General features: G+C 28.5%; 2 pseudogenes; one reads left to right on the top strand and one right to left on the bottom strand.

Moving 5' to 3' along the window:
- Nucleotides 1-11163: 11163 nt before the first annotated feature.
- Nucleotides 11164-12556, top strand: LOC111288085 (arabinogalactan O-methyltransferase 1 pseudogene; annotated as a pseudogene).
- A 2152-nt stretch (nucleotides 12557-14708) lies between these two features.
- LOC149519351 (uncharacterized) lies at nucleotides 14709-16466 on the bottom strand (annotated as a pseudogene).
- Between the last annotated feature and the right edge of the window lie 347 nt (nucleotides 16467-16813).

The following is a 16813-nucleotide window of genomic DNA, read 5'->3' as shown; positions in this document are numbered from 1 at the left end:
ATTAAATTTTTAAAAATTTAATAAAAATAATATTATGACATCATTAAAATTTATTCTATCACATTATCAATGAATCCTAAAAAAAAAAAATAAAGTGGGCACTACGCCACAGAGAATCATCAGCTGGAGTGAGGACACGTGTAATCAAATCAAATGCATCTGATGGATGATAGCAAGCATTATTATTTACGAACCAACATCCTCAGACATTAATATGTAATCATAATTAAATTATTTCTCTTACTCTTTATTTGTTATGAATGCGGTATCCGCTCTGAAACCAACTTACTTGGTCGATTTGATGGTTGGATTAGGATCGAGCAGAAAACAGGTAAAACCGGGCTATGCTTTTCACTTTTAGCCGTTGTTATTCAATGTTTTACTGTAGCATCTATTTGTATCTTCAAGTATTGGTTAACACATAAAAATTTTTTTATAAAATATTTTTAAATAAAATTATTTAATTAATTTTTAATAAATTACTTTTCAGTCATATTATACATTTATTTTTTTCGTCTTTATAACAAATCTTAAATCATTAAAACTATTTTTATTATTTTGTATATTATGACAATATATTCAAAATATAAAAAAAAAAAGGATGGAGAACAATGAATAAATTATTAAAATTATTAAAAATTTATATTTTTAAAAATTTTTAAATTTTTATTTTTGTGAACTTTTAAAAATTTACAAATTGATTATCCTTATTCAACTAAAAATTGACTGAAGAAAGAAAATTGGTTTAGGGTCGAACCGATTAGGAATTGGAAACGGGAGAAGAGGATAAGAAAAAAAAAATTATATCTTTAGGAGGTGAAAGGAGTGAAAAGTAAAAATAATTTTGTTGAGTTTTAAATTTAAGATGTTAAAATAAATTCTCATTATTATTTAAAAAGTATGGACCCCACAAAGATTCCATTCCCCAATCATCAAGGGCTAAGTTGTGGGACATGATAACATATTATCAAACAAGTATCAGACAAATATTCTGCAGTAACATGCTTGCTCCTCCATGGGGCCCTGTAATAACGTTTTCTTTTTTATCTTTGTTTTTAAACATTCAAAAATAAAAATTCTTGAAGTGCAATTAAATATCTGGGCCACCATTTATAAATAAATATATATATGTATATATAGGTAAGACACCAGATGATTAGGGTCGACAATTCAACATTTTTTTATGGATTTCGATTTTATTCGATCTTACGAGGTTATTTATTTTTTTAAATTCAAATTTCGGATCGAATCGAATTAAGTAAAATTAAAAAATAATCGAGATCGGATCGAGTTTGAATTTTAAGTAAATTCAATTTGATCCGATATTATATAAAAAATTATTTTTTAATTAATTAATTATTTATATATATAATGATATTTTTAAATATTTATATTTAAAAAATAATATTTTATTAATTTCGAGTCGAATACAGTTTATATAATATCGGATCAAAATCGAGTTCGAATATAAAAAAATAAAAAAATTTTGAGTAAAATCTGATTCGGGTTTAATAGCATATAAAATCAAATCGAATTCGGAACGAATAAAACTCACCTCAAACCCGACCCGATGTCAACCTTACAGATGATACTCGATACCGATCCATTAATGTTAACTTACCTATTCAGGTTTTAACATAAACTTTAAAGCGTGAATTGTTTGGAAGTATTTTTTTAGAAATAAAAATAAAAATTATTTTTTAAATATATAAAAATAAAAATATTTAATTGAACATAAGTTTAATAATTTATATATTTATTTTATATTCATTTTATATTAAAAATATATAAACTATAAATTTTATTATGAGATAATTTATATCTGAACACACTTATAAAATATATTTTAATTTTTATTAAAATTTAAAATTTATATATATTTTTTTATCATTATCATATCTAAAATTATCTATTTATTTAAACGTCTAAGCAAAAATAAAATTTTTTTTTCTCTCCTGATTTCCAAAGCTGCTCCACTCCGCGTTTGACTATATCTCCATGGTATCCTATTTCATTCCTCCCCTTTTATATTTATATAACAAAAGCAAAAGCCAGACCTTAAACCAAGAAATCTTTTCTTTTTTTTTTTCGTTTCATAAGAAAAGCATACTTTCAACTAGTGGAAAAATGAAAAGAGCAGAGACTGTCAAGAATCGGAGTTTCGCCGCCGACGAGAGATCTTTTTTTTTTTTTTTAATCTTCATCACAAATTTTAAACTATTAAAACTATTGTTATTATTTTGTATATTATGAAAATGCATGGTCCAACCGTAAAAAAAAAACAAAAATCAATCGAGAGATGACGAGCAATTAATAAAATATTAAAATTGTCGAAAATTTTATATTTAAAAAGTGTTTAAATTTACATATTTTTAAAATTTTAAAAACTTTAAATTTATTTATCTTTCTTTAACTAAGAATTGAACGAGGAAAAAAAATTGATTGACAGTTGAATTGGTTTAAGATTTGGGAATAGTTAAGAGAATGAAAGAATGAAAATAAAAAAGTTATTCTTTCCGTTTTAAAATATTTGGATTGTATTAATTTTTATGAAATTTAAGAAATTTTTTTTTGATTTTAATATATTTAATATTAAAATTAAATTTTTTTTATAAAATTAAAGTTTTATTATTTTTAATATTAAAAAATTTTAAAATATAAAAATAAGAGTTTAAAATATTAAACTCTTATTTTTTTAAAACATTTAAAAAAGAAAAAAAGGACAGAAAGAGTATAAATTTGGGGGTGAGTTGTGAAAAGTAAAAATAATATTGTCGAATTGAAAATTGAGATGTTAAATTAAATAGCCGTTGAGAGCAAATTTGTGTGGCAAATAGAAGTTCTCGTTATTATATAAAAAAGTATAGTCCCCAAAAAGACTCCGCCACCCAATCATCAATGGCTAAGATTGTGGGACATGATAAGATATTATACCAAATATTCTGCAGTAACATGCTTGCCACTACCAAGGAGCCCCTGTAATGATTTTTTTTTTCTTGTTTTTTATCTTTGTCTTTTGTCTTTGTTTTTAAAAATTCAAAAATAAAAATTCTTAAAGTGTAATCAAATATCTGTGGGCCACTATTTATAAAAAAATATATATCTGTAAGACAGATCATTCGTCGATGATAGTGATCCATAAATGTTTGTAGGTTTTCACATAAATATTTATTTGGAAGTATTGTTTTAGAAATAAAAATATAACCTATTTTTTTAATATAAAAATACGAAAATATTTACTTTAACTTAAGTTTAATAATTTATATATTTATTTTGTATTCATTTTATATTAAAAATATATAAAATATAAAATTTATTATGTGATAATTCAAATCTAAACACAAATATAAAATATATTTTAATTTTATTAAAATTTTAAAATTTTTTTATCACTATCATATCTAAAATTATCAATTTACTTCGACGTCTAGACAAAAGTTAAAAAAAATAATTTTCACTATATATTTCCCAAGTTGGTCTACTTTGTGTTTGATTATATGTTATAAATGGCCCATGAACTAAAGTGGTTTATTGGATTTGGCATCTAAACTAAACTTTATTGGATTTGGCATCTAAACTAAAAAAATTACTAAATAAGTATTTGAACCATGAAATCGTGTATAAATTTAGTTTAAAAATTAACTTCATTAGTTTTGATGTTGACGTGATTATTTTAGCTAATAAAAATGCACCATGTGGACACAAAATGATATATAAGCATTCTTATGTGGTTTATGTGGCTTATATGGCCAGAAAATTTGAAGAAAAAATTAATCACTAAAAAAAATTAAATAGGAAACATTTTAATTCCTGTAAACCTCAAACAAATCACCAAAATCCTAAACCCCAAATTCGCAGAACCTAAAAGAAATTGAAGCGAAATTGAAGCAAAATTGAAGCTTGTGAAGGGTTTGACGGGAAGCTTGTGAAATTGAAGCTACAACCTTCATGAAATCAATGACAAATGAAGAAAGCAAAAAAGGTGAAAGAAGATATAAAGGTTATGTTGAAGATTCATCGAAGAGAAATGGACATTTTAGGCAGTCATGATCAAGCTGTAGCTCAAGAATAAGAAATCATTTAACTTTAATCAATTGTTATTATAGAGTAATGGCTCAAATTTGTAGGTCGACAACATTGAAGAATTCAGGAAGAACATTTTATAGGTGTGGAAAGTTCAAAAAGGTAATCTTCACATTTGTTGATTTATATAGAATTGGTCTTGTTTTGATGGATAAAATTGAATTTGTACCTGTTAACATTTTGCAAGGTGTGAATTGTGATTTTTTTTCAATGGTGAAGATAAGCATTCATTGGATAGTGACAATGTAAATCAAAATGAGGAACGGAGATTTGAAGAGGACAAATTGTTGGTTGAGAACAAAGAGTTGAGGAAAGAAAATATTGCATTAAAGGAAAATTGCAATAATAATTAAGTTAATAGGCTTTTGAATAAGGTTTGGGTTGTGAAAATGAAAAAAATCATATAAGGATTTCGTAACAAAAGGTCAAAGAAAAATATGGTATTACAAGATTGTGTTATTAATGTCTTAGATGGTGTTTTTCATTTTCATTTTAAGGTTTATTTTATTTTAGATTGAAAAATTTTAAGAATTTGTGAAAGTATTATATATTTTGTTCAAACTATTATAAAAATGAAGTAATGAAATGAAAGTATTGCTACTAGGTGTCTTGGTTTAGATCTTTCTAATATGTTACCAAAACTTGATGGTTTTGATTCTTTGAATGTAAAAAATCTACTAATTTTTTCCCTTTGTTTCTAGCCATTTGCTTAAATGTTTATGTCTTCTTATTGTAAGTTAGCTTAACTTCTAATTGTTTGTAAATTGTTTCCACATTGGCTATAATGTTTGTACCACCTGCTAAAGTATACTATTTTGTCATTATTTTTAATCCATTTCATTTCTTATAATTGAATGTTGTCTACAAATATGATAACTGGTTTATATTGCTATTATAAATAGGATGAAATTAATTGATCATTACACAAACATGATTGAAATAAATTTAGTCATTTAGATCTATCATTGTTACACAAACAAGATGAAACCAATACATCAATGATCAAACATGAAACAAGTTATTAATTCCTTGCTCATTACACATAAAGAAATGAATGATGATTATCCAAAAAGAGCAAAACAACATCCATAATTGATCCTTAGACAAGATGAAACAAGATAAAATAAGATAAAACCATAAAGAAGATGAAACACTTTCATTCATTATTAACTAAAATTAATTCATATAATGTCCAACAGTATACCTTCATCATTGCTCACTATACAAATAAATTGATGATGAATATAAAAAAATGACTAGTTACAACATTCATATTAGTTCTTGAAAGGTATCATGCTTATAAACATTCATATCAGCTACAACACAAATACATTCATCATATTCATAAACAAAAAGAACAAAAAAGTTACAAAAAGGTATCATGTTTAAAAATAACATTTATATCAGTTTCTGGACGTGGTGTTTTTTGACTTTTTTTCTTTCAGCCTGGCTTTTTTATGTACTTTGTACCTCATCTAGAAGAGTTTAAGTGTCATCAAGTGCTATTGAAATTTGTCTCTTTCTCTTGATGCCCAATAACTTATTTATTAAATCTTGTATTGAAACTATTAAAAGATTACCAAACAATGTATCAAAGTTATATCTAGTAACACGTATAAATAGGTTACCTTAATTAAAACAGATTCTTTATCTTTATCTTTATTTCCAGTAACACCATCTAAATGGCGATCAATCTTCTTATTCAGAGAACTATCTATAACTGTTGTCGATGTTAATGCACACTTAGCACTTTTTGAAGTTGAGATCAACATCTAACATTTTAGTCTAAGCTATTTGATAAAATATAATTCATTAGCAAAATAAAAAATTACACAATAAAGGAACCTTACATTTAATATCTATAGTCATGTATTTTTGTTAACATATATGTATATTTCTTGCATGATTTTCCTCTTTTTGTTTTTAGGTGGTATAAGTTTTTTTTTTAATTTTTTTTCCTTTTCAGACAAGTAACTTTAAGTGTGTTTGGCCTTTAGTACTGCATTAGTTGCTGTAATCTACCTTGATGGTGTGCCTACTATAGTTTATGTAGATATTATAGAAGTTGTAGTTTGTGTAAATGGTGTGGCTACTGCTTTGGTTATTATGGGTGGCTTAGTTGTTGTTGTTGTGGTCATTATAAGTGGTTTGATTGTTATTGTGTTGGTCATTGTGGATGGCTGGGCTGTTATTGTGGTCACTCTAGGTGATGTGGTTGTTTCTTTAATCACTGTGGGTGGTGTAGTTGTTGCTATGGTTATTGTGGGTGGTGTGGCTGCTGCTATAGCTCTGATCACTTTGAGAGTTATGTCTGTTATTACAGATGTTATGGGTAAAGTGGCTGCTCTAGGTATTCTAGGTGGTGTGGTTTTTACTTTGGCATGGTGTTTTAATATTGCAGATTCATGTGGTATAGGTATATTCATGTTTTCAACTTGTCTTACGTTACTACCTTGTAATGCATAAAAAAATAACATTAGGTTTTGATAAATTTGTAAATTAAACTTCAGATTCTAACTTACATTTTTTTAGGGACACTTTATTGAATTATTACCAAACTTGAAACAGATTCGACACTTTAGCTTTCTTCATTTGTTTGATAACTTTGTCCCATTTAAGCTTTCACCATTCTCTATGTTTCTGTTCTTTTTTGGTTTACCAAGCATCTTTTTAAGAAGTGATGGGTCTATATCTCTCATTTGTGTAGTAGCTCATAACTTGTCTGTAGGAATAGGTGGTAACATAGAATTATAACATTTATCATACATTTCTTTCTTATATATATGTGCAATATATTTTTCAATTTTTTCATTCTTAAAAATTATGATACATATGGTAAGAGGACGTGATATCCCAATTAAATCCCATGACCTACATGTGTATTTCCTCCCACTTATGTTTACCATAAAACTATCTTTATGACATTCAACCTCATATTCATTATTACCATTCTATACAACATGACAAAAAGCACTAAGTTTCTTATGCTTTTTTATTTTCTCACAAATTATAGAACAAAGCAATTTAATTCACTTAGCACATCTAGTCATATTGTCAACAATTCTTTGCATCACATAATGCTAATTTCCTCAAATATTGAAATGATAGACATATGCCTAGCATGAATAATCCTAGCATTAAATACCTCAACTAAATTATTATCCATAATATCAGACAAACATCTAGTACTAAAAAATGCCTTTGATCAATGTTTATGACTTCTTTTTAATATATCAGTTAATATTGTACCTTTTAATTCTCCAAGTTCTTTTACTTTTGCTTTCAAGTTGACCTCTGTTGTAGCTTTACTGCACATCCATAATTACTTATGAAGGTTATTACCTTTATGGGTTTTCTTCAAATTCGTAAACTAGTGTCTTGCAGAGAATTTGTGTTCAACTTTAGGAATAATGGAACTTATGACATCACATAAACCCTACAATAATAAATGAAAAACGTTTATGAAACATTCAAAAGTAACAAACCCTAAACCTTCAAAAGATAAAATTGTATAATTATTATACATATCTTTTGCATATCACTTATGATAGTAAATCTAGCACCATCATTCATTTGAAGATCAATTTTCAAGTTATTCAGAAACCATCTCTAAGTATGCTTATTCTTCACTTCCACAAATGCTTATTCTTCACTTCCACAAGTGTCCAAACAATATAATACATTTGATTATTGGCATCTTTACCAATAGCAACCAAAAGTTCAGCTTTTAAAGGTCCCTTAAGAAAACATCCATCTACACATAACAAAAGCCTACAGTATTTTTAGAACCCTTCCATAAGTGCACTAATATACAACTTCTAAAACCTTGGTTTATGTTTTGGTGTCAACCTTTTAACCACCAAATCTACATGTCTATTTGGATTTGTCTTTCTCACAGTAGTAATATAATCAAACAACCTTGAAAACTCATAATGATATTTGCCAATAATTTTTTTGAGCTTTTATACTAGCACTCATACAAACTTTTATTATGATATTAACATTTAACTCCTTTTTGATAAACCTTTTCATCTCAACCAATTTCAAGTTAGGAATAATCCTAAGCTTGGTAAGAAAATGAACAACTAACACCTTATAATCTACCGTTGAGTTTTTTAAGGTAATAGTACATTAATGCTCATTTCTTAGTGACTTCACCTTGAACAACTCATCATAGTTGTCTATCATAGTATAAATGAGGAATAAACAGTCTTTATGTTTACAAATAACCCTAACCCTATGTTTTTCATTCCTAAGGTATCTATAATCAAACCTTTTTGCAATTGCATATTTGCTCAATGCATCTTTGAATTGCTTTGGACCATAAAAAATCATGCCAATCTCAAGCCTAAGAACTGGATCTGAAGTGTCAAAGTATTTTTTTTTACTCTTCTTACATACAACCTTTCTATTTTTTTAATTCTTATAACATTTTATGTCTAAAGAGTTTATAAAATGTGTATCATCCTCTTGACTTGTCCCAGCCCTATTATTCTCACCTATCTCTTTCTACTTTGCTTCTTTATTTTTTCCCTTGATCTCTTAAAAAAAACCCTTAAAATCTACTTCTGGTGGGATCTTATTACTTTTCACTACCTTAATATTTCTTTTTTCTCTAAATTTAGTATAAGATGTTCTAATATTTTGTAATTTTTCTGCATCAAATATTTGAGCCCAACTTATATTTTTCAAAGGGTTTTTTCTCATTGTCTGAATTTTAACCATCATTTGCACCTTCATGTAAACTCTTAAATATACTTACATCTAACACAATCATATGTACAAATGTATATCCCAAATTACTATCACTGTCAGCCTGTCCACTGTATTATTATCATCTACCCTATTAATATTTGCAGCCCCTTCACTATTAATGACCCCATTAGTTTTATTGTCCACATTACATGCATCCTCTTCACTGTCTTTCTTAACTTCCTCATTATGCTCCTAACTTGACAATAATGGTACATCATTTACAAACTCAAGTACATTAACCCCATGTTTCACATATACATGTATCTTTCCCATTGCTCTCATATGATCTATCATCATACCAAATGGTGAATTATCATAGCATAATATTAATCCATCATCAACATTAAACCCCAGTGGCAAGTAATAAAATATAATAGTAGTACCATACGCAACCTCTTTAAATATGTTGCAAAACACAATGAATGAAATCACATCAAGATCTATACTTTATACATCTATATGCCTACCCACAGAGCTTACTCTCGGATTGTTACAAAATTTTCACCCAAATGCATGTGTAAATTAAGTATTATAAATGCTATTATTTTAGCTACATAAACAAAACTTTTAACAATATAACGAATACAATAATGTAGACAAACTAGGACCATATCGTAAAATTCAAACACACAGCCCAACATGCATGCAAAGATTAACAAAAAAGAAGTGCTACGCCAAAATAAAATGGTACACAAAAATGAAGTGTTGTGCCATATAAACTCTTATTGTATAAAGAGGCATTGCAATAAAAACCATTTCCAACACTAATGTAACCCTAAACTAGAGAATAAAAAAATTAGCATACCTTAAAAACTTTTGTAACCACCAATTAATTTTCACTTTACTCCACAAAATCGAATCTAAATATTCCACAAATCTCTTCTTATTAGTCAAATCTCCTTAAGCCAGTTGATGCCCTTAAATTGTCTTGTTCTAACGAAGAAACTTGGTATTTCGATCAAATAGTATAATCGAATTTTACCTTAAAATTTTCAATTTAATGTTTTTTCCGTCATTTTCTTGTTTGATTCTCAGAAAAATAATTTATATTTTTGTACATATAAAAAAATGATTTTGAAGGATCGAATTGGGTTTTTTTTTATAATTTAAAGTTTTAGATTTTTTTATTGATTTAAGGTTATTTTATTTGGATTTAAGGTTAAATATTTTCTAAACACATAAGCCATGTAAGCATACTTGCATGTCATTGTTGTGTTCACATGACATATTTTTATTAGTTAAAACAACCACATACATCACTATCAAAATTAACATAATTAACTTCTAAATTAAATTAATATACAATTTTATAATTCAAATAATTATTTAATACTTTTTTAAAATTAAATATCAAATCTAATAAATAAATATATTATAGAGGCCATTTAAAATATTATTCTTAATAAAAAAAAGTATAGACCCCGAAAAGACTCCACCACCCAATCATCAATGTCTAAGTTGTGGGACGTGGTAAGATATTATACAAAAGTATCAGACAAAATTCTGCAGCAACATGCTTGCCACTCCCAAGGAGCCCTATAAAAGCGTATTTTTTTCTTTATTTTTGATCTTTGTCTTTTGTCGTTGTTTTTCAAACATTCAAAGATAAAAATTCTTGAAGTGTAATTAAATATCTGTGAGCCACCATTTATAAAAAAAAAAATCTAAGTACGTCGATGGTACCAATCCATAAATGTTCTTATCAACGTTGACGTACTACTGGTTTGGAAGTATTTTTTTAGAAATAAAAATATAAACTATCTTTTGAATATAAATATCTTTTGAATATATAAAAAAGTATAGACCCCGAAAAGACTCCACCACCCAATCATCAATCGCTAAGTTGTGGGACATGGTAAGATATTATACAAAAAGTATCAGACAAATATTCTGCAGCAACATGCTTGCCACTGCGAACGAGCCCCTGTAAAAGCGTATTTTTTTCCTGTTTTTTATCTTTGTCTTTTGTCTCTGTTTTTCTTTGAATATATAAAAATATGAAAATATTTACTTTAACATAAATTTAATAATTTATATATTTATTTTGTATTCATTTTATATTAAAAATATATAAAATATAAAATATATTACGTGATAATTCGTATCTGAACACAAATATAAAATATATTTTAATTTTATTAAATTAAAAATTTTTTTATCACTATCATATTTAAAATTATCAATTTACTTCATCCACTAGGCAAAAATTAAAAAAAATTAATATTCTCTCTTTATTTCCAAAGCTGGTCCACTCCGCGCTAGACTATATCTCCATGGTATCCTGTTTGATTCCTCCCCTTTTTTATATTTATATAACAAGAGCAAAAGCCACACCTTAAACCAAGAAAATTTTTTTTTTTTCGTTTGATTAAAAAAGCATACTTTTAACTAGTGGAAAAATGAGAAGAGAAGAGATTGTTAAGCATACTTTCCCTATCGCTATCGCTGGCCTTATTGCTGGAGCATTACTTATATCGAGTTTCATCAAAACCGCTGATTATTCCATCCTACACTCTGTCGCCAACTCTAGATCCCGGGCCGTAGATGAATACTCCGCCACGCCGATCCAACTTCAAGCCATCATCCACTACGCCACGTCACCAATCGTCCCGCAACTGAACATTGGGGAGATCTCCGTAACCTTTGACGTCCTCAAGAAACGCTCTCCTTGCAACTTCCTCGTCTTCGGACTTGGCTACGACTCCCTCATGTGGACTTCCCTCAATCCGCGTGGGAAAACCATATTCCTCGAAGACGATCCCCATTGGTTTCAGACTGTGCTCAAAGATGCACCAAGCCTCCACGCGCACGTCGTACAGTACCGCACGCAGCTCCAGCAAGCTGACGATCTGCTCTCCCACTATCGGTCCGAACCGAGCTGTTCTCCCTCGAAAGCGTACTTACGTGGCAACGAGAAGTGCAAGCTTGCCTTGACGGGGTTTCCCGATGAGTTTTACGATACGGAGTGGGATTTGATATTGATCGATGCGCCGCATGGATATTTCGCGGAGCAGCCAGGTAGGATGGCAGCGATATTCTCGGCGGCGGTTATGGCGAGGAACAGGAAAGGATCGGGTGTGACGCACGTATTCTTGCACAATATTGATCGGAGAGTGGAGAAGGTATTCGCCGAGGAGTTTTTGTGTAGAAAATACTTGGTGACAAGCGTCGGGAGACTCTCGCATTTCGAGATTCCATCCTTTGCTAACATGTCCAGCCATGACGATGCTCGGTTTTGCTAAAATGCGCCCCCTTCATTTCGTTGCTTTTATTTTTTTTAATTTAACTTTTTACTAAGTATTATTTTGGGAATTTTCCTTGTTTCTAATTGCAAGTAAAAAAATGGAGTTGACTTCTCATGAAAAATCGTTGTCTCGTATGTCCCCACGCAGACAATAAAATAGGGAGTTTCAAAATTCAATTTTCAATCAACTTCCCTGGCTCCGGTTGAACCGGTGCTGTATGGTTGGGTCAAGTTTTGATCAATGCTTCGGTAATCGGCACGGTGAGCTCGTCAGTTTGTCTGCTGGAGGATCTCCTTGTAACTGAGTGCTCGTTTAAACGAGTGTTTAGCGTTGTTGAGGCACGATATTTCTCAAATTTTATGTTAAATCGTACTGATTTGCTGTTTGAATAACCATGGTGAAAGATGATAGGCTCCGATTATTTACCAAAGTAAAAAATTTCTGTCAAAAAATTTTCCTTCTCACCGCAGCATGCATTTTAATTTTAACCGTGATATATATATATATATACTTTTTTTATCCTTACAGTTACCGTTATAATTATTTTCATTTGATTTAATTTTTATTTTTTTCATGTTATTTCTATTCAAAAATTTAAAAATAATTTATTAATTTAATATAATAAATAATATTTATTAATATTTTGATAATAAAAATAAAATTATAAATATCATAAATAATATTAAAAAATATATAAATAATTTACAAACACTTTTTTAGAGTAAAATCCTTAATTGACATTTTTATCTCATCCTATTGCCAACATTGTGTTTGCATATAAACATATATTTTATAATTAATTTTAAACTAACAATTATAATAATCAATCTTATTGTCATAATTATTTTCAATTTCACTTACACTAATCTCATCACCAAATTAAATAAACCTAAGATATTCTTTTAGATACGTTTGGTTCGAAGGAATTCACAAATTTTTTTCGAAATCTTGATGGTGAATATTTGATTCCATGTTTGATTCAAGATAATCTAATTACGAAAAAAAATGTTAGATTCCTAACAATACTCGAAGTCTTGAAATTAAAAATCTACTTCTTCCTATGGTATTCTAGAATTTGGGGAAGAAAGTTATCTTATTTTTAAATTTGACTTGGATAAAAATTAATGAAATAGCCGTTACCTTTTTAAAAAGTATATTCGAAAGTGATTATAATTCGGTTGTAAGTTTTTGTATAGAAAAAATATTCTTTTATATTGTAATTAAGGCGTTTGGTATTAAAAAATGCTTTAAATAATCCTTAGTCTCAATTAAATGATGACAAGAATTATTTAAGGTGTTTGGGTTAAAAAAACACCATAATTGATGATCATTTGAAGCGTTTGTGTACAGAAATACCTTATATGATTATCACTTATGACGTTTGATGCTTAAAACAATCTATAATATAAAAAAATAAAAAGATCATTTAAGGCTTTTTCTGTAGAGAAACACCTTGAATGATTTTTTTATTTTGATCATTCAAGGCATTTCTCTACAGAAAATGCCTTAAATGATCATTTTATTTTGATATAAAAGAATTATTTAAAGTGTTTTTTATACAAGAATGTCTTAAATACTTCTTCTATTATAAATAAAAAGATTATTTAAGGCGTTTTTGTATATTTAATGTGTATTCTATATGAAATGCCTTAAATAATCTTTTCATAACTTAAAAAATAAATTTTAAAACGATAAAAAAAAATTAAAAAGATCATTTAAGGTATTTATCAAAAAATGCTTTAAATAATCTTTTTATTTTTTAGGTCTAGAAGTTAGGTTTAGATTTATATAAAGTGTTAAGGCATTTTCTGTAGCATTTCTCTATAGATAATGCCTTAAATGATTTTTTTTATAAAAAGATTATTTGAAGCATTTTATGTAAAGAAACATCTTAAATAATCCTTTTATAAATTAAAAGATAATTATCAAATGATCTTTTTATTTTTTTTTATAAAAGGATCATTTAACTTTTTTTTTATATAGAAACCCCTTAAAAAATACTTTAATAAATAAATTAAAATAATATTTTTAATTTTTTTCATGATATAAAAAAGGTGACAAACGCATTAATTGGTATTTTTCTAACAATTTTTTTTATCAATTTCTGTTACTAAAAAAAGTGTCAAACATCTTAATTTATGATATTTTATCAATAAAAACAATAATCAAATAAATTATTTGTCTTCTTTTGATGTTAAAGGTACCATTTATCATTTAAGTATTTATTATTAATAAAACAAAATAAAAAGTTACCATCATATATATATATATCAAAGAAATTATGATAATTATTTAAAAATTAATATTCATGATTCTCCCAATCAAATGAGTTAATTTAAATATGAAATGTCCTAAAAATAATTTTTTTTTTGGATATTACAATTTTTTAAAGATCACACTTTCTTTTGAAATTCAAAATTTCATGAACCACTCACCCCTTATTGTTAAAAAAGTAATTTTTGTGCACCAAAATCTCAGCATCTTTCCTTCTTTCTTCCATCTTCTATTGTCGATTTTTATTCTTCATCCAGTTTATCTACCAATTACATCCATTTTTCTCCATCAATTTCTTTAACTTTTCACACAATCTTTACATCATTTTTTTGTTAACTTGTTTCTTATATATGCAAAATTCAATTAAAAATTTTAATCATAAAATACAAAAAAAAGAGATTGATGTGATGCATCAATCACTAACTAAATAAAAAAGTAAACAATAAATAAAGAGAATCGAAAAAGAGAAAAAAAAAAAAAAAACTTGGGTGATGTGGGAAGGCTGGGCACTCAACAATTCTGCAAAATTAATAGTTTGGATATGCATGAATTAAAATAATCCTTGAAGAAAATGTGAATCGAGATTCTAGGCTGAATATGAGGTAGTATCAGATGATCTTTCCTTACGAGGCAGGTAGTCTTGGATGGTGAACATAGGTGTTATCAAGTGTACATAGCACTAAATCAAGGCGGTGGGTGAAGAGTGCCAGCGGCTCCTCACTGAAGACCAACCCCGTTGCATCGAGGAGGACGTGCTATGAGTATCTGTGTGCCTCCGAGATCCAATGCATGGAATATCTAGTCCCATTTACATCAGCTGGATAGGAGAAAAGCCCTTCGGGGCTGTGTAAACATTTTCTTCTGAAGTTTTGGCTAATCTGGGACCCTTTAATCCTCAAATCCAACCAAGTTTCTGGTGCTGAAATCACCTTTGGTTCTCTTTTGGCTGGCTAATTACCTTATGTAGTCAGATTCTTCAGTTATAATTGTCAAATAGCATTTCTCTCTAAAGAAAGGGTAGCTTTCTCCTATCAGCATCATAGCATAGCATCCTTGAGTTGGGCATGAAAACGGTAAAATACCCATCTTCGCTTAGCCAACAATGTTTACCCTGAAATGAAGTTTTCCTAGTGAAGATATCTGAAAGCCTTGAAGGCTTCAATTGGGTGTTGTCAAGATTAGAGAATCCACTCGTGGAGGAAGAAGAAAAATACTTTCTGCCGCCGACAATCCTTGGGGATTTTCGCTTTATCATCGGTCATCTTTTCTCCATCTTCCGCAACTCCATATTGTGGATATTCTGCAAAGACATACTGTTCAACAATTGCCTTTCACTAGGTGTTATGGGACCAGACCATCTCAAGTCAAGGCCTTGTAATGCTAAGATTGCTTCAGCTACCATTTCAGCAGGGATTACATGCTGTGCTTTCTGTTGTGTAATTTTAATTTGCTGGCAGGAAAGAACGTCATCAAAATTCAAATACCTAGTAAAAGAAAACCCTCTGCCAGATTAATTAAAAAGGACTTGCCTTGATAACCATGATGCTTCGTCTGCCATTTTGGCCTGGTGAATTGGGCATTGAAAGTAAGATTGATTGATCAAGTTCACCTTCTGCCAAATCCTAATAACAATCAATTACAAGCCTTACGTTAGATTTTCTGAACCGAAAGCAATATCAAAGCAACCTGCAAGTAAAAAGGGAAAGCAAAAATCTTTCTGTTTTCCTTTCTATGATGCCTACTTACCTCAGAAGTTAGACTATGGTTCTGTACCCTGTACCAAATGCATGCACTAAACAAACCTGCAAGCAACGCCTAAAAAGAGAAAGACAAAGAAAAGCAGGCAAAGAGGGAAATTGTGAGAGCTTACGTAGCCTATATTGGTGTGGCAATATGAAGATTTCCCAGTGGAGGGGATGGACTGGAAATCAATAAGAGGAAAATGTCCCCAAGTGACAATAATAGTATCCCACAACATGGAATTATTTTAATCAAATGCTTCAGCAGCGCGTAAACTTCAGCTGACTAACTAAGGCAGTATTTAAATTGCAGTACCCCTTCAGATGCAGGTGCTGTGAAATTTTCTGCCAAACCAAACCGTGCATCCATTTGCATGCAACTGAAAGACACAAATTGCGCCGGTTGGTTATAGTGACATTTTTTTTCAGTGGCTGGCTTTTTTTTTTGTTTACCGTTTAATTTATATTGTAAATGCGAAAAATAATTTTTTATTTATAAATATAAAATAATTTTATTAATTTAATGTAATAAAAAATATTATTTGATATATTATTATTTTTAATTATTTATAATAAAATTATTATTTAACATTCAAATAATTTAATTTTTTATTATTTATTAGTTTTATAAATATTAAATAATTTAAAATTTTTATTATATACATTTTTAATCTTATATTTTTTACGATCATTTTGTTTTTTGATTATAACTCATCG

The sequence above is a fragment of the Durio zibethinus genome, chromosome 4, assembly GCF_047325235.1.
Source record: "Durio zibethinus cultivar Kanyao isolate XHJ-2024 chromosome 4, ASM4732523v1, whole genome shotgun sequence".
Taxonomy (NCBI): Eukaryota; Viridiplantae; Streptophyta; class Magnoliopsida; order Malvales; family Malvaceae; genus Durio; species Durio zibethinus.
This window is presented reverse-complemented; position numbering and strand designations above follow the sequence as displayed.